The sequence below is a fragment of the Marmota flaviventris genome, chromosome 11 (assembly GCF_047511675.1).
Source record: "Marmota flaviventris isolate mMarFla1 chromosome 11, mMarFla1.hap1, whole genome shotgun sequence".
In the NCBI taxonomy this organism is placed as follows: domain Eukaryota; kingdom Metazoa; phylum Chordata; class Mammalia; order Rodentia; family Sciuridae; genus Marmota; species Marmota flaviventris.
The window spans coordinates 69,588,485-69,607,704 of NC_092508.1; positions in this window are offsets into that span (position 1 = coordinate 69,588,485).

Here is a 19,220-nt window from a genome sequence, read left to right on the forward strand (position 1 = left end):
AAGGTAATACTGCAGATTAAATATATGCACAAAGATGTTTAGTGCTATATTATTCAGGATATGCTTTTGTTTATTTGGCAGTCCTAGGGATTGAACCTAGGGCCTTGGGCATGCTAGACAAGTCCTCTACCATTGAGTTATACCCCCAGCCCAGTATTATATTATTCAGAAGAGAAAGATTAATTAATTATGGTGTATTAAAAAGCACAATTCCATGGGACACTGAATATTATAAATAAAAGATATTACTACCAAAGTAAAATATACTTCATAACAAAATAATAAATGAAAATCAAGTGTGTGTGTGTGTGTGTGTGTGTGTGTGTATGGAGTACAATATCAACTATGTAAAATATACACTGAAAAAATAGGCAAAATATTGAATTTCTAAAATATCCCTGATTTGACTGATCTTATAGATATATATCTACAGACTTTAAGCTTTTCTTATCAAAATAGAAACTAGTTTCTGAGAAGTATTTTGATAGTTGAACAAATACCCATTTCTCATGAGCTTTTACTTACCACTAAAAATTCTGCCTTAAATTTCAGTCTTTCTAATGTTTTACTTATATCTCTGATCTGGTTTTATAAAAATATTCAAATCTACTTTTTAGAGTATCCAAACTTTTAAAAATCATTCTTTATGTACCTTGCACATGATGTATGTGATTGATTATTTATTTTCACACTTTATTTATACTTGGATAAAGCTAATTATGACTATTTTTGACAAATTAGCTCAGCTCTTAAGCCAATTTTAGTATTATATGAAAAAATTGTCTAATTAGGCATTGTGGTTTGATCTAAAGTGGTTCTCACAAGCAGGACAAGGGGAAGCACGGTTTTATTTTCCATTGTATAAGGAATATGGTTGAACTTGGAGACATAGGTCAGCAAGTACATATATTGTATAGCAAAAAAAATCAGGAAAGAAGACCTAATAGATGGTGACAAAACTGACCATTCCTATTAAAATTCTAATTATTATTATAAATAATCACTGCTACCTGGTATATTGTGGGTATCAGAGTACAAAGGATAAGTTCAATGAAATGTTCAGGCCTTTAAACACACAAGCTTTACCTGTCTAAACAAGAGATGGTATTTTATTCATCACAGTAATGGCAACACCGGATTCAAGTTTTTAACAAATCCCATATTTTCTAATTTCATAATCATTCTACTAGTTCCCCTAGCAAAATCAAAAAGTAGGTCATACACTAGAAGAAAATAAAATATGTAACTATTTGCTGGACAATACTGACTTTGCATTTGAAATGATTTTTATACCAATTACAAAAGTATTTGTATAAACATACAGAAGATCATTGAACAAAGATAAATATTATTGATATTTTGCTTTCAGTTTTTAATTAGTATGCACTTACAATTATATTAAATAAACTCTGCCAAGTATTATGTTATAAATATTTCTGTAAGTCAGAATTTTTCTGCAATACAATATTTAATGGCTAGATGGTATTCCAGAGAATAATATTTTTAATTTAATCATTCCTCTATTTGTAGACATTTTTTTCATTTCAATACTATAAAATAACAATATAATAAGCATCTTTGGGCACATGGTTTTATACATACCCTCAATTTTCTAAGGATAAATTCCAATAAGTGAGTTTACTAGATCAAAGGATATAATCTTTTCAATACTTTCTGTACTGGACAGATATGAACATTTTGAGGTTTCAGATAAAAAGTACAAATTTCTCTCTCCAAGGGTTATATCTATTTACAATCTTGAGCAGAAATATCTTTTGCCTCACTGTTTTGTCAAACTGGATTATCATATAGTCTTTGTGTAGGATAATGGTTTAAATATAAAAGTTTGAAAAAGGCATACTTTAAGAAAAAAGGAAAGTACATGAAATAAAGTTATCTTTTTAAGTTTTCTAAGAACAACAAAAATTTACACTAAATAAGCCTTCCTTGTGCTATGCTTACAGACTAGGAAATAATAACACTGGTTCCTTGGGAATATACCCAGGATTGTAAACCCAAACAACAAACTTTTGAACTGGTTACTAAAAGATTGCAAAAGAAACCAAGTAAAAACCAATAAAAAAATAAGATCTAGTCTACACTTTTTTTCTCTGTGACATCTATGGAATGAAGAAACCTAGAGAGGGGAGTCACTCACCCAGATCAATGGCGTTTTACTTATTGAAACAGAAAGAGCCCTAGGAAACCTTCCAAATGGCTATCAGATATGCCTGCAGCCAAGGAAACACTCAGGAGACTTAATCCAAAATATCATGTGTAAAGGTAATATATTTTCATGTGTAAATTTATTCTAAGCACCATTCCAGTACTAGTAAATGAGAAGATAAATAAAAATTCACAATGTTTATTCTTTAAAATCTCTCATTATTTTTTAAAAAAATAATAATTCTTTAAGTGAAGTTTTCTGATAGCTTTTATAAAATGCAACCTTGCAATACTAGACACTCTTATCTTCAAACATGTTCCAGGATCCTCACTAGATGCCTGAAATCACAGATAGTACACACACACACACACTCACACACACACACATATGAAAATATACATATATGTAATGCCTGGTACAAGTATTGAAATACATATATATTTTTATATGTATTTTTTCTGTTCTTACATACATATGATAAAGTTTAATTTATGTTAGGAAAGTAAGGTTTTAACAATAAATAGTAAAATAGAAGAATTATAACAACATACCGTAATAAAATTTATGTAAATATGATCTATTTTCAAAATTTTCCATTTTTAAATAAAAGTTATTCTTTGAAAAAAATAATATGGGGTACATTTTAGTAATTCAATACATTATACACCAGATCAGGGTAATAATCATTTCCATCTCTTCAACCGTTAGTCATTTCTAGGAGTTGTAAATTTCATACTCTTCTCATAATTTTGAAATATATCATAGTTATTTGGCCCAATAGCTACTCTACTGTGCAAAAAAAAGAAAAAAAAAAAAAGAACCAGGAGTGATTCCTCTACTCTTTTTGTGCTCTTGTTTAATTTCTTTCTGTCCCTGCTCTCCCCTACACTCCCCTGTCTCTAGGGACCACTATTCCATTCCATTTCTTTACATGGTTGACTTACTGGTTTCTACAAATGACTGAGAACATGTGGTCCTTGTCTTTGTGTGTTTAGCATATTTCACTTAACATAACGCTCTCCAGTCCTATCCATGTGGCCACAAATGGCAGGATTCGATTCTGTTTTACCACTGAAAGTTTCCGTTTAAGATTTTTAGACCATGGTTGACCAGGGGCAACTAAAACCATGTAAAGTAAAACCATAAATAAGGGAGGACTACTGTACTTAGATGATAGGGAAAACGGAAGACAGGTTTTTCTTTTTTCTTTAATTCTAATGTGACAGGGTCACAGATCATAAGTAAATATAATTATAACAGAAAAAAACACTGGAAAGAAAAAAAGTAAATATACCTCAAAAATTACCCTTTATCTGGATAAAGCACTCACAAGGTCTGTAGTGAAAAACAGGCTATGGAGGCAGGCTACCAAGTCCAAATCCTGAGTTTGTCTTTGTAGGTACTCAGCCTCGTTTCCTCATATGTAAAATAATAGCCCTAGTATGGTTGTTATAAGGGTTAATGAAATTAATAACACATTTAGGTAAGTAATTCCTTGTACAAATACTGAATAAATGTCTGCTATAATCATTTTAAGATGAGTTGACTTGTTAGAGTAACCAAAAGAAAAAGATCTATATAAAATAAGCACAGAATATAGAGGTATAAATAGAGGTATATACATGATTAAGAAGGAATTTCTAGGATCTCAGGATGGCAGTGTAGACACTCCAGACATGGTAGAGTAGAATATTTGTGTTTTTTTTTAACTCAGCCTTAAAACACAACTTTTATACTATAATGGCTTTGAAGTTTAATTGTCAAAGACAAACATTAAATCTTGAATTTATCCATTAGTATTCATGAGCAATTTACTTGAGTTCCTAACCTCAGTATCCTCATTTCTAAAATAGTTAATGTTGTTTACTTCATAGTTATTTTGAGTGTTAAATAAAATATACATAAAGCAATCAATACAGTCTAGCACATATAAGCTCAATATGTGATAATCATTATTTTATTATTTTCATCTTCACTGTTGAGAAAATAATCAATGGATGATTTAAAAAGTTAGAAAGTTAGAAGTAGGAGAGAAAGCACATGTTGGAAGACAACCAGTTTCTTCCCTTTACTGCATCTAGTGGCCATTTCTCTGCCCTCATTGTCCACTTTGGCAGCATTTGCCTCATAATCCTGGCATAGAGAAATGACTAAATGTATTAATGCTGCATTAATGACACCAGTTAGTTACTAAACCAGCAACCTTTTTAAAAAATCTTATTTTCAGCTTGTCTGAAGCTACTGTCACTACCTGGTCAGAAACTCTCTATGAATGTCCTATCCTAGTATTTGATGACCCCCATAGCTAATTCTGACAGACCTCTCATTATCTACTATTCCCCCTTATTTATCTTGTAACCCATCTAACCAAATAGCTCACTATTCCCCAAAAAAATTTTGTGCTTTAGGCTCCTAGCTTTGTGTATATTATTACATATGGATCTTATCAACATCTTTGTTCTGCCATCTATTATACGTGAGATGTTTTACAAGTTACCAAACTTCTATGGACTTCAAGTCCCTACCAGTAAAGCAGAGATAATGTTCCTTTAAAATTAGTTGAATTAAAAAAAAATACTTAACTCACACAATGCTAGACTAGAATTACTTCACAAATGTTGTTATCATCATTTTTGTAATGAATGCCTTTCTAATTTGTTTCCATAGGTCTAAATCCTATCTATAATCAAAGTATAACAAAACATATCTTCCATGAAACTTTCCCTTCATTACATGTTTTTAGTCTTACCTCCCTCTCTCATAGCTCTTTAATCTTCAATTTTAACTTTCTGACCTTTCTGAAACATTTGCACTTTCTCTGAGGTTTAATCTTATCTCTCATTTTCAATTATAAAGATCCTTAAGACATAATCTATGTATGCTTCATTTTTATTTCCCCCTACTGCATCTAATATAATTCTCAGAACTCAGCATGTTTTTGAAAATATGCATTGAATCAGTATATGGGTCATCACTTTTTTCTTCTTATTGTTTTTTAGTTATACATAACATTAGGATTCATTTTGACAAAATTATAAAAGCATGGAAGATAATTTGCTCTAATTCAGTCACCAGTACTTCCCCTTTCCCTCCCCTCTACTGATTTTTCTGCTATTCACTTATAGTTTTTTTTAATTAGTGTCTTGTAGATATACATGATGGAGAGATTCACTGTGGTATATTCATATATGTACATAGAAAAATTATGTCAGATTCATTCCACTTTTCTTTTCTTATCCCATCTCACCTCCCACCCTTCAATCCCCTTCACCTCCTCCACTGCTCTTTCTTCTATTTTTTATTCTCCTCGTCTTATTTTGTATTAGCTACTGCATATCAGAGAAAACATTCAACCTTTAACTTTTGGGGTTTATTTCACTTAACATGATAGTCTCTAGTTTGATCTATTTACCAGCAAATGCCATAAAGTCATTCTTCTTTATGGCTGAGTATTACTCCATAATATTTTCTTTATCCAATCATTATCTGTTGAAGGGCAGCTAAGTTTCTTCTATAGCTTGGCTGTTGTGAATTGTGCTGCTATAAACATTGATGTGGCTTTGTTATTGTAGTGTGCTGATTTTAAGATTGGGGGATATGTACCAAGAAGTGGGATAGCTGTGTCATATGGTAGCTCCGTTCCTAGCTTTATAAGGAATCTCCATACTGCTTTCCAGGTGGTTTCACTAATTTGCAGTTCCACCAACAATGAGAGTACCATTTCTCCCACATCCTCACCAACATTTGTTATTATTTATATTCTTGATAATATTCAAAATAAATATTTATTACAAGTTCAGTAAAATCAGCTTCAGTCTGTGGAATGGGGCAAAAAACTTCAGAAACATAGAATTGAAGGAAGAAAGACAAAAAAATCTTTGTTCTATTTAATTGACCTTAGGATTCCCTATTTCTCTGTATTTTAAAGTCATAATATTTATTCAGTCTTCAGATATCTTATTGTTATTACTTTGAGGACAAAAAGTAATTACTACATCATATTCACAGACATAAATGTTTTTCCTAAGTTACGATTTTACATTCAGTATATTTCATGTATAGATTCATAAAAAATTTCAAAAACATTGAAATTTAGCCTAAGATCATAATGACTTTGACTACAGGACACAAAGATATAAAAAATTATTCAGTGTTGGCAAATAGATTTTTAAAATAATCTATCTCAATATCATTAACATCCAGCAGTAATTTTAAACTAAAATAATAATTACAAAAGGAAATGTGTTAATATTTCTTCCAAAGAGAACCTCTGCAGTTTTTGTTGACTAATGGTTACCTTTTAAATTTAAAATTAGATTTCATCCCTATTTATATCAATTAGGTGAACTACCAAACTCACATCAAACCTGCTTCTTTCACAGAACATAAATGAAACAAGGATCTGTATTCTGACCGTTAGCCTCAAATAAGATAGTTTGTTATGTCTCCTTGTTTCTCCACTTAAATCCTTGAACCTTACCTTCTTTGTTAGTTCTAATGTGAACTCTTTTCTTTAAAGAGGTATGCACAGAAACAGAAGGCTCTAATCGTTTTTTAAAAACTAGTTTCTGAATTTCATTCATTTAACAATTTTATAATGTTTCTATATTAACACTGTAGTCTTTGACCTTAGTTAAATTTATCTGAATAAAGTTATGTTTGGGGGGAAAATCTTGTATATAAATGATCGCACAAACTTATAAGTTATACAGGCAAGTTTTATGGGTGTTAAGGGGTCTGAACCCTCGTGAGATCTTTTAGGATCGACTTCTAAATTCAAAAATATGTTTCTCTGACCCAATAATTTTAATTTATTTACACTAAGCAGCTATGAAATCTGGTCAGATGTAATAGATGATATATCTTAAAATCCTGTGTTCTCAACAAAATTACAAGAGAATATAAGTGAAGTGAGTACACAAAGAAAAGGGATTGTTACAGGGGAAAGTCAGTTGTCTCTCAAGAGATTGGCATTACTTTTGTCAATATGCCAAAAGTCTCTTAAACTTGAGCTTCTAAGATATACAATTTTGTTATGTGAACTTCCATGTTTATTACAGCATTATTCACAACAGCCAAAATATGGAAAAAAACTAAGTGTCCATAGATATATCAATAGATAAGGAAAATGAGGTACCTACAGACAATATTGTTTAACCATGAAAAAGGAAATCCTGCCACTTGCAACACATGGATGAACTGGAGGGCAGTAGGCCAAGTGAAATAAGCCAGGTAGAGAAAGACAAATACATTTATTTACATGTAGAATACTTTTTAAAAACAAATTAAGACTCATAAAAACAGAGAGGAGAATGATGGTTGCCAGAGGCTGGAGCTGGAGGAAATGGAAAGACGTTGATCAAAGAGTACACACTTCAGTTATTAAATGAATAAATTCTGAGGATGTAATGTTCAGCATGCTGAATATAGGTACTACATTATATGCTTGAAATTTTCTGAGAGAGTAGCAGGGAATAAAAAGGTAACTGTGAGGTAATGGATGTGCTAATGAATTTGATTGTGGTTGTCATTTCACAATGTATTTTAAATCAACACATTATACATTTGAAATACATACAATTTTATTTGTCAAACTCAATAATTATAAAAAAACAGGTAAAGAAAAAAATAAATTTTTATCTGGATGAATACATTATAAATATAGTGGCCTACAGGATTCTAGAAAGTGGATAACAATTCAAATTTCATCACACCTGAAATTTTAGGTTCATATTTTAATTACAATTTTAATTTCTGTCATTTTGGGAAAATTATTGTTTGGGGAATGCTGGGGGTGAGATTTGCTTTACACTAATATCTGAAATGTTTAAGTCACTTAAAATGAAAAACAGCTCTAGAATGTCTGGCCAATTCCCATGCCCCAGGGCTTACCAAAGCCATGCACAGTAATATCGCCAGCAAGTCGCAAAGACACTATCTTTCTCCCTTTAAAGTTTTGAAATTGTAAAGATGTTTTGTAATACAGGAGGCATCTGTGGTTTAAAATTATAATGGAAGTTAAGCAAAATACTACACTAACTGCCTTCTTCTCCAGTTCTGAGAGAATTCTCTTCAACCTGCCTTCTGATACAAAAGGAGGCATGGAAATCATCCACAAATCGCTATTATTGCAGTTTAAACAATTAGAAAATTAACAGCTCTTTTTCTACATTGTTGTAAAAAAAAAAAAGTATTATTTTGCTTGTTCACCGGGATTTGTTAAGTTATAACATATGGCTGCGAGGATACCAACCCTTCTCCAATGCACCACCAGTGTGTTTTGGAGAGCCAAATTGTAATTAAAAGGCCATTTTGTGATATTATCAAACCGAGATGAGCTAATCAGTTAGGATTCAAATAACTGATTGTATAAAGTAAAGTTACTCCAACTACATCCATGCACGTCGTTAGGGCAAGGGCTCAGTTCTCCACCCTGGACATAGGAATGCACTCATCCTTCTCCTCAGTAACCTTTCTTTGTCCATGCTCTCCTGGCTGCTGACCATTCCTCTTTTTCATTAACAATTTTAACATTCAAAACAGTTTTAATAAATGTCTTTCGGTTTTGAAGTTACCTAATCTCTTTTTTAAAAGATTATATCTCTGTATAAGTATTGACTTATTGATTCTTATAAGGTATTCTTACTAACCCACATTCAAATACTTTAGGATAAAACTCACTCTAACAAAATTCTATAAAAATGGAGATAAGGAATATCTAGTAAATATAAAATGAATCAAATATATTCAACATTCAGCCCATAGGAAAATGTATAACATATAATTATTACTAAATATTTTTTCTTTGAATAATTATATAATTGTATATTTCTACATACCCACATAAAATTTTTAAAAAGTCTCTGGAAAATGTTAATTTATGAAAAGGCAGAAGATTGTATAACCATTTAAATATGAGGAACCACATGTTTACAGATCTCTCCTGGAGTACCCACTATCACAGTCTCCACTTTCTTTTTCAACTAAGCTCTGTTTTATTAAACGTATTCATTGGCATTTAGTCTGTGTTACTTTATTGACACCTTTCTTTTTATGCATGTGGCCCCCAAATGCATAACATTTTATTTGAACTTCCATTATGCTAGTTTACCACTTGCACACTTGTTTCTTACTATTTATTTACATGTTTCTTGTCTTCTCTTAAAGAGAAAGGAAATTAAATTTACATATATCAACATTCAGCAAATGTTTGATAAATTAATAAATTAAAAGCTGAAAGGCCTGTCTCCTCAATGAAATTATAAACCTCCAGAGTTCAGAAGCCATATTTTATGATTCTTTAACATTGAGTTGAGAACTGAGTGTATAAGTGCTCAATAATATTGTTTCCTTAATAACAATATTAACTCTATATCCACAGGAACATAATTTATAATTTTAAAACTAAATCCAAAATCTCTCTTTTTTAGCCAGGCTCAGTGGAGCACACCTGTAATCCCAACAGCTCGGGAGGCTGAGGCAGGAGGATCACAAGTTCAAAGCCAGCCTCAGCAAAAATCAAGGTGCTAAGCAAGGCTGGGGCTGTGGCTCAGTGGTCAAGTGTCCCTGTACAATTATACTGGAGTTCAATCCCCAGTACACTGCCCCCACACAAAAAAAGAAAAAAAACTTATCTTTTTAAAGGAATAAACTATTGGGTTAATTCTGTATGAATGTATTTTATATTTTCTAAATGTACAATGAAACTTCATACTCTGCATTATATTTATATTTATATCATATTTGACTGTACTAACTAAAGCACTATTTTAAATATGAATACATAAATATGTACTTATAGTCTCTGTATTAATGTAAAAGCCAAATTAATAACTATATTATAGTCTATAATTTGGCCACCACCTCATTCCAGTTTAAGAAAACTCACTCTGTGGTGAAATCTCAGATCTATTAAATATACAAATCGCACCTGTTATGATATAAAAGAAGACCTAATAGGTTCTATATTAGTGTATATTGAGGACAGAGCAGATGGATTGGCCAAGCTCCCCCTATGGTGCTTGCATTTTTCAGCATCAACTGTCATTCCATAAGAGCCTTAATATGCCTTGCTGGGTTAAGAAATTATGTTGGATGGAACTTTTAAATCCATTTTGAAGATAAGCATATGCCATGAGTCTACTGCTTTCTTTGAAGAATATGAGAGTTTTAAAGAGTCTGGGAGCCTGGGGTGCTCAGGAAAGGGCATGCCAAAAAAAAGATTTTGAATAAAGAATTTGAATGGAAATGCACCAAAAAAAAGGGTGAAAGGTCCAAAGATATGTTTGTTTTACTTCATAATTTTGCCAAGAACCTACTATTCTTACTGAATATTTTTCTTGCCCACTAAGGTGTTGATTTAACTAGTAAAAACCTTGGTACCCAAAACCATTAATAGGAAATATAATATCTGGAGAAAAGACCTGTGTGTGTGTTTCTTGGGGAGTCTCCTGAGTCTCTGGGCTTACAGATGTGTACCACCATGCCCCAACATAATCTTACCTTTAAAGACTATGATTTTTAAATCTTATTTGCTGGAAAACCAAAAACCTGTGGTAGGATAATCACCTTACTTATTTTTGTGATTTTTCCCATCAATGAAAACCAGATACCAAATTACATTAACAAAATTACAAATATAAGTTATTCTTTATTTTTAAGTGGGAGACTAAAGAAAGGACATAAAAGCCAAAAGATATATTTTAGTTGATTACTATCCAACAATAACAAAACTTATTTTCCTTAGCTTTAAAGAAATAGTTCTAAAAACAACTCTTTTAAATATTATAAAGCATTTTTATGAAATAAACCTACAGAACTATCAAAATAATGATAACAACTGTGGTCTTAACTATCAGACCTCAGTAAGTACTAATGCACCTTGGACTCTCCACAACAGATGTTGGAGTCCAGTCATTGAACCAGAAATATTTGTCATTATTCTAAACCAAAGAGGAGGAGGAGGAGGAGGAGGAGGAGGAGGAGGAGGAGGAGGAGGAGGAGGAGGAAGAAGAAGAAGAAAGAACTCTTTAAACTATAAGATTATAAGAGACATCAGACAGCAAGAGATCAAAACAATTCTGCCTCAATGAAGATTAACATCTAACCCTCTAAATTATATGATTTTTCCCATCCTATTTTTTAATCAAAATAGAGAATGAAGAACTTTTCCTTGGTAACACCATTTATTATTTAATTTGAAGATAAAAATCTTTTAACAATTGCATTTCTAAATCATTTTCTTACTATAATTTACCATCATTTACTTTTATTCTGATCACTAAACAAAATATAACTATATTGCTATTTATTCATTAACAATACACATAATTACATTGATGGACCAATAAATATTGCATGACTGTGTCTTAATGTACAGACCTTGCTCAAAAAATGTCTGTAATTAAAGGGATACGAATAGGAAAAGAACATAAACTATCACAATTTACTGATGACATGATTCTATATTTAAAAGACACACACCAAAAAAAACTCACAAAAAAACTCTACACACACACAAAAAAACTGCACTAGAAAATGTCTAGAACTAACAATAGCCTCAAAAAAAAAATAAAGTAAAATATTTGGGAATCAATCTAAAAAAAAAATAAGTAAAAGACCTCTACAAAGAACACTAAAGAACTCTAAAAAAAGAAATTGAAGAAGACCTCAGAAGATGGAAAAACCTCCCATGCTCTTTGATAGGTAGAATTAACTTTGTCAAATGGCCATTCTACCAAAAGTGCTGTATAAATTTAATGCAATTCCTATTAAGGTTTCAATGATGTTCTTCATAGAAACAGAAAAAGCAATCATAAAATTCATCTGGAAAAATAAGAGATCCAGAATAGCCAAAGCAATACTTAGCAAGAAAAGTGAAGCAGGAGGCATCACAATACCAGATCTTAAATTATACTACAGAGCTTTAGTAATAAAACAGCATGGTATTGGCACTAAAACAGATATGGAGACACTAAAACAAATGTGGTACAGAATAGAATACCATGAGACAAACCCATATAAATACAGTTATCTAATACTAGACAAAGGTTCCATAAACATACACTGGAGAAAAGATAGCCTCTTCAACAAATGGTGCTGGGCAAAACTGGAAATCTATATGTAACAAAATAAAATTAGAGGGTTTTGGCAAGATGGCAGAATAGAAAGGTCTCTTGCCTAGCAGCTCCATGGCATGAACCAAGAAAAGTAGATAGGCACTTTGTCAACCAGGAAACCTTCAAGAACACTATAAGTCTACAGAGTAGAAACTGTACTGCCTCAGATCCACACTACTAGATGGATAGACACACAAGCAACATGGAAAAAGAAGGAAAAAAATCTCCCCAAACAAACCAATATGCTCCAATAATAGAATCCATTGACAACATGGTAGAAGAAATGTCAGAGAGGAGTTTAGAATGTACATAGTTAAACTGATCCATGACATAAAGGATCATGTAATGAATAAAATCAGAGATCAAATTTGGGAGGTGAAAGACCACTTCATTAAGAGAGAGAGATTCTGAGAAGAAATAAAACAAAAATTCTCAAAATGAAGGAATCAATAAACCAAATTAAAAATTCAATAGAAAGCATCACCTACAGACTAAATCACTTAGAAGACAGAATCTTGGGCAATGAAAACAAAATATATAACCTTGAAAATAAAGTTAACCATGGAGTGAAGATGTTAAGAAATCATGAACAAAACTTCCAAGAAATATGGGATAACATGAAAAGACAAAATTTAAGATTTATCAGGATAGATGGAAGCACAGAGATATAAACCAAAGGAATGTACAACTTTTCTCAATGAAGTAATATCAGAAAATTTCCCAAACCTAAAGAATGAAAGAGGAAATCAAACACAAAAGGCTTACAAGACCCCAAATGTACAAAATTACAACAGACCCACACTAAGGCCCATTAAAATGAAAATGCCAAACACACAGAATAAGGATAGAATTTTAAATGCTGAGAGAGAAAAATGTCAGATTACATTTAGGGGGAAACCAATTTTGATCTCAGCAATTTCCCAACCCAGATTATCAAAGCTATGAGGTCTTGGAATAATTTATACCAAGCTCTGAATAAAAATGGATGCCAGCCAAGAATACTATACCAAGCAAGATTAAGCTTCATAACTGACATGAAATAAAAACTTTCCATGATAAACAAAAGTTAAAAGAATTCACAACTAGAAAGCCTGCACAATAGAACATTCTCAACAAAATATTCCATGAAGATTAAATTTTTTAAAAAAGTGAAAACTAGCAAAGGGAGGAACTTCACTAAAGGAATAGTCAATCAAAGGAGAAACCAATTCAAATTAACAACCATAAATAAGCCAAAATGACTGAGAATATAAATCACATCTCAATAATAACCTTGAATATAAATCAAAAGACATGGACAGGCAGATTGGATTAAAAACAAGACTCAAGAATATGTCAAAGTTAATCAGATGGGACAAAGAAGGACATTTCATACTGCTTAAGGGAATTATACATAAACAAGCTATAACAATCGTAAACATTTGTTCTCCAATGAAGCACCTATATACATCAAACAAACTCTTCTCAATTTCAAAAATCAAATAGATAACAATACAATAATACTGAATGCCTTTAACACACCTCTCTCACCACTGGGTAGATCCTCCCAATAAAAACTAAACACAGAAACTACAGAATTAAATGATACAATTAATAAATTTAGACGTAACAGACATATATAGAGTATTTCATCCATCAATGAGCAAATATACTTTCGTCTCAGCAGCACATTGAACCTTCTCTAAAATAGACCATACCTTATACCACCTAAACAACTCTTAGTAAATACAAAAGAATAGAGATAATACCCTACATTCTATCAGATCATAATGGAATGAAATTGGAAATCAATGATAAAATAAAATATAAAAGCTACTCTAACACCAGCAACTAAATAATATGCTATTGAATGAACAATGGATAGCAGGAGAAATCAGGCATGAAATTTTAAAAAAAAATACGTAGAAGTAAATGAAAATAGCAATACAATATATCAAAATCTCTGGGACACTATGAAGGAAGTGCTAAGAGGAAAGTTCATTGCAATGAGCTCATTCCTCAAAAGAAAATAAAGTCAACAAATAAAGAGCCTAATATTGTTTCTCAAAGCCCTAGAAAAAGAAGAACAAATCAACACCAACAGTAGTAAAAGAAAGGAAATAATTAAAATCAGAACTAAAATCAATAAAATTTAAACAAAAGAAACAATTCAAAAAATTGATGAAATAAAAAGTTGATTATTTGAAAGAATAAATAAAATTGATAAACCCTTAGCCATACTAATAAAGAGAAAGACAGAAAAAACTCAAATTACTAAAATTCATGATGAAAAAAGGAAATATCATGATGGACACTACTGAAATACAGAAGATAATTAGAAACTATTTTGAAAATTTATATTCCAATAAAATAGGAAATGTTGAAGACTCTGATAAATTTCTAGAGACATATGACCTACCCAAACTAAATCAGAAGGACAATTTAAACAGATCAATTTCAAGTAATGAAATAGAAGACACCATCAAAAGCCTACCAACTAAGAAAAGTCCAGGACCAGAAGGATTCTCAGCCAAGTTCTACAAGACCATCAAAGAAGAATTAATAGCAATACTCGCCAAATTATTTCATGAAAGAGAAAAGAAGAGAATCTTTCCAAACTCATTCCATGAGGCTAGTATCATCCTGATACCAAAACCAGACAAAGACACATCAAGGAATGAAAACTTCGAGTCAATATCACTGATGAACATAGATGCAAAAATTCTCAATAAAATTCTGGCAAATGGAATTCAAAAACATATTTAATAGATAGTCACTATGATGAAGTGGGATGCAAGGTTGGTTCAACATACAGAAATCAATAAATGTAATTTATCACAGCAATAAAGACAAGAATCATGTAATTATCTCAATGGATGCAGAAAAAGCATTTGACAAAATACAGTAGCCCTTTATGTTCAAAACACTAGAAAAACTAGGGATAGTAGGAATATACTTCAACATTATGAAAGCTATATATGCTTAGCCCAAGTCCAACATCATTCTTAATGGAGAAAAATCGAAATCATTCCCTCTAAGAACTGCAACAAGATATGGATGCCCTCTTTCACCACTTTTATTCAACATCATCTTTGAAACTCTAGCCAGAGCAATTAGACAGAAGAAAGAAATTAAAGGGAAACGAATAGGAAAAGAAGAACTCAAAATATCACTATTTGCCAATGACTTGATTCTATATATAAAAAATCCAAAAAATTGGGGCTGGGATTGTGGCTCAGTAGTAGAGCAGTCACCTAGCACATGTGAGGCCTTGCATTCAATCCTCAGCACCACATAAAAATAAAATAAAGATATTGTGTCCAACTACAACTAAAAAATAATAAATATCTTTTAAAAATCCAAAAAATTCTACCAGAAAACTTCTAGAACTAATAAACAAATTCAGCAAATAGCAGGATATAAAATCAATACCCATAAATCAACTGTGTTCCTATACATCAGTGATGAATCCACTGAAAGTTTAATTAGGAAACTACCCCATTCACAATAATCTCAAAAAAATATATTTGGGAAACAATCTAATAAAAGAGATTTACAATGAAAAGATCTCTACAATGAAAACAACAGAACACTAAAGAAAGAAATTAAAGAAGACCATAGAAGATGAAAAAATCTACTATTCTCTTGGATAGGCAGAATTAACATTGTCAAAATGGCTATACTACCAAAAGCATTATAAAGGTGTAATGCAATTCCCATTAAATCCCAATGATGTTCTTCATAGAAACAGAAAAAGTAATCATGAAATACATCTGGAAAAATAAGAGTTCCAGAATAATAAGGATAAACAATCTTTAGCAAGAAAAGTGAAGCAGGTGGTATCAAAATACCTGACCTTAAATTATACTACAGAGCAATAGTAACAAAAACGGCATGGTATTGACACTAAAACAGACATGTAGACCAATGGTACAGAATAGAAGACCCAGAGACAAACCTACCTAAATAAATCTATCTCATACTAGACAAAGGCCCCCAAAAACACACATTGGAGAAAAAACAGCCTCTTCAACAAATGGTGCTGGGATAACAGGAAATCCATATGTAGCAAAATTAAATTAAACCCCTATCTCTCACCCTGCACAAACCCAACTCAAAGTGGATCAAGGACTTAGGCATTAGAACAGAGACATTGAGCCTAACAGAAGAAAAAGTAGGCCCAATTCTCCATCATGTGAGCTTAGGAACTGACTGACTTCCTTATCAAGACTTCTAAAGCACAAGAAGTAAATCAATAAATGGGATGGAATAAAACTAAAAAGCTTCTTCTCAGCAAAGAATACAATCCAGAAAATGAAGAGAGAGTCTACAGAGTAGGAGAAAATCTTTACCACATGCACCTCAGATACAGCATTAATCTTCAGGATATAAAAAGAACTTAAAAACTTAACACCAAAAAAATAAATAATCCAAATAATAAACAGGCTAAGGAACTGAACAACCACTTCACAGAAGAAATACAATTGATCGACAAATACACAGAAAAAATATTCCACATCTCTACCATCTAGAGACATGCAAATCAAAACTACACTGAGATTTCTTCTCACTCCAGTTAGAATGGCAACTATCAAGAATACAAGCAATAATATAAATGTTGGTGAGGATGTGGGGAAAAGGGTACACTCATACATTGCTGATGAGCCTGTAAAATGGTGCAACAATTCTGGAAAGCAGTATGGAGATCCCTCAGAAAACTTGTAATGGAACCACCATTTGATCCAGCTATTCTCTTGGATAGGCAGAATTAACATTGTCAAAATGGCTATACTACCAAAAACCATTCCTCAGTTTATACCCAGATGACTTAAAATCAGCATACTATAGTGATGCAGCCACATCAATGTTTATAGCAGCTTAATTTACAATAGCTAAACTATGGAACCAACTTAGGTGCCCTTCAACAGATGAATGGATAAAGAAACTATGGTGTATATATACACAATGGAATATTACTCAGCCTTAAAGAAGAATGAAATTATGCCATTTGCTGGGAAATGGATGAAACTGGAGAATATCATGCTAAGTCAAATAAGCCAATCCTAAATAACCAAAGGCAGAACATTTTCTCTGATGTGAGAATGGTAATTCACAATGTGAGGAAGGAGCTAGGGAAGAATAGAGGTTCTTGGGATCAGAAAAAAAGGAGTGAAGGTAGAGGGAAAAAAGGATAGTAGAATGAATTGGACATTATTACCCTATGTATATGATCACACAACCAGTGTAATTCTACATATATGATTATACAACCAGTGTAATTCTATATTGTGTACAACCAAAAGAATAAGAAGCCATACTCCATTAATGTATGATGTGTCAAAATATATTCTACTGTCATGTATGACTAATTAGAACAAAATTTTTAATAGTACCAAGAGAAAAATGAAATTAGATGTCTATCTCACCCTGCACAAAACTCAGAGACCCTATGCCTACTAGGGGAAAAAAAAAAGTAGGCCCAACTTTCCATCAGGTCATCTTAGGGAACCAAATTCCTCAACAAGACTCCTATATCTTGTGAAATAAAATCAAGAATCAATAAATGGGATGGAATCAAACTAAAAATCTTCTTCAAAGTAAAGGAAACAATCAAGAACGTGAAGAGAAAGCCCACAGAATGGGAGAAAAGCTTTGCCACCCTCACCTCAAACAGAGCATTAATCTCCAGGATATATAAAGAACTCAAAAAACTTAACACCAAAAAAAAAAAAAAACAATCAGTAAATTGGCAAAGGAACTGAACAGACTCTTCACAGAATAAGAAATACAATTGATCAACAAATATATGAAAAAAATGCTCAACATCACTAGCAATAAGAGAAAGAAAACCTGGAATTGGAACCGCCATTTGACCCAGCTATCCCACTCCTTGGTTTATACCCAAAGGACTTAAAATCAACATACTACAGTGACACAGCCACATCAATGTTTATAGCAGCTCAATTCACAATAGTTAAACTATGGAATCAACCTAGGTGCCCTTCAACAGATGAATGGATAAGAAAATGTGGTGCATATGCACAATGGAAAAAAAACTCAGCTTTAAAGAAGAATGAAATTATGCTATTTGCTGGTAAATGGATGGAATTGGAGAATATCATGCTAAGTGAAATAAGCCAATCCCAAAAACAAAGCCAAATGTTCTCTTTGATATGAGGATACTGACTCACAACAGGAAGGGGTAGGGAGGAGAGAAGGTTCAACAGATTGGAAGTGGGGGAGTGGGAGGATGGAAGATGAGATGGGAATGGGAAAGACAGTGGAATGAATCAGACATAACTCTCCTATGTTCATATTTGATACATGACCAGTGTAACTCCACATCATGTACAATCACAAATTTGAGAAATTATACTGCATGAATATATGACATATCAAAATACATTCTACTGTCATGTATAACTAAAAATAACAAATAAAAAATATTTTTTTAAAAAAATGTTGCTGGGCTGGAGTTGTGGCTCAGTGATAGAGCACTTGTCTGGCATGTGCAAGGCACAGGATTCAATTCTCAGGATTGCATATAAATAAGTAAATAAAATAAAGGACCATGAACAACCAATAAGAAAAATATTTTTTAAAATGTTGCTGGGCATGGTGGCACACGCGTGTAATCCCAGCAGCTTGGAAGACTGAGTCAGGAATAACAAAAGTTCAAAGCCAGCCTCAGAAATTGAGGGAGGCCCTCGGCTACCCAGTGAGGCCCTGTCTCTAAACAAAAATATAAAAAAGGTCTGGGGATGTGGTTCAGTGGTTAAGTGTCCCTGGGTTCAATCCCTGGGACCAAAAACAAAACAAAAAAATGTCTGGATGATATTTTGTATTGGAAAAAGTATAGATTAGAGGGAAAAGACACTGAAATCAAGAAGAGAGATAATAGAGTTTTAAATTGTCACAATTCACTTAATTAGAATAATTAAAATGGAAGACATTTC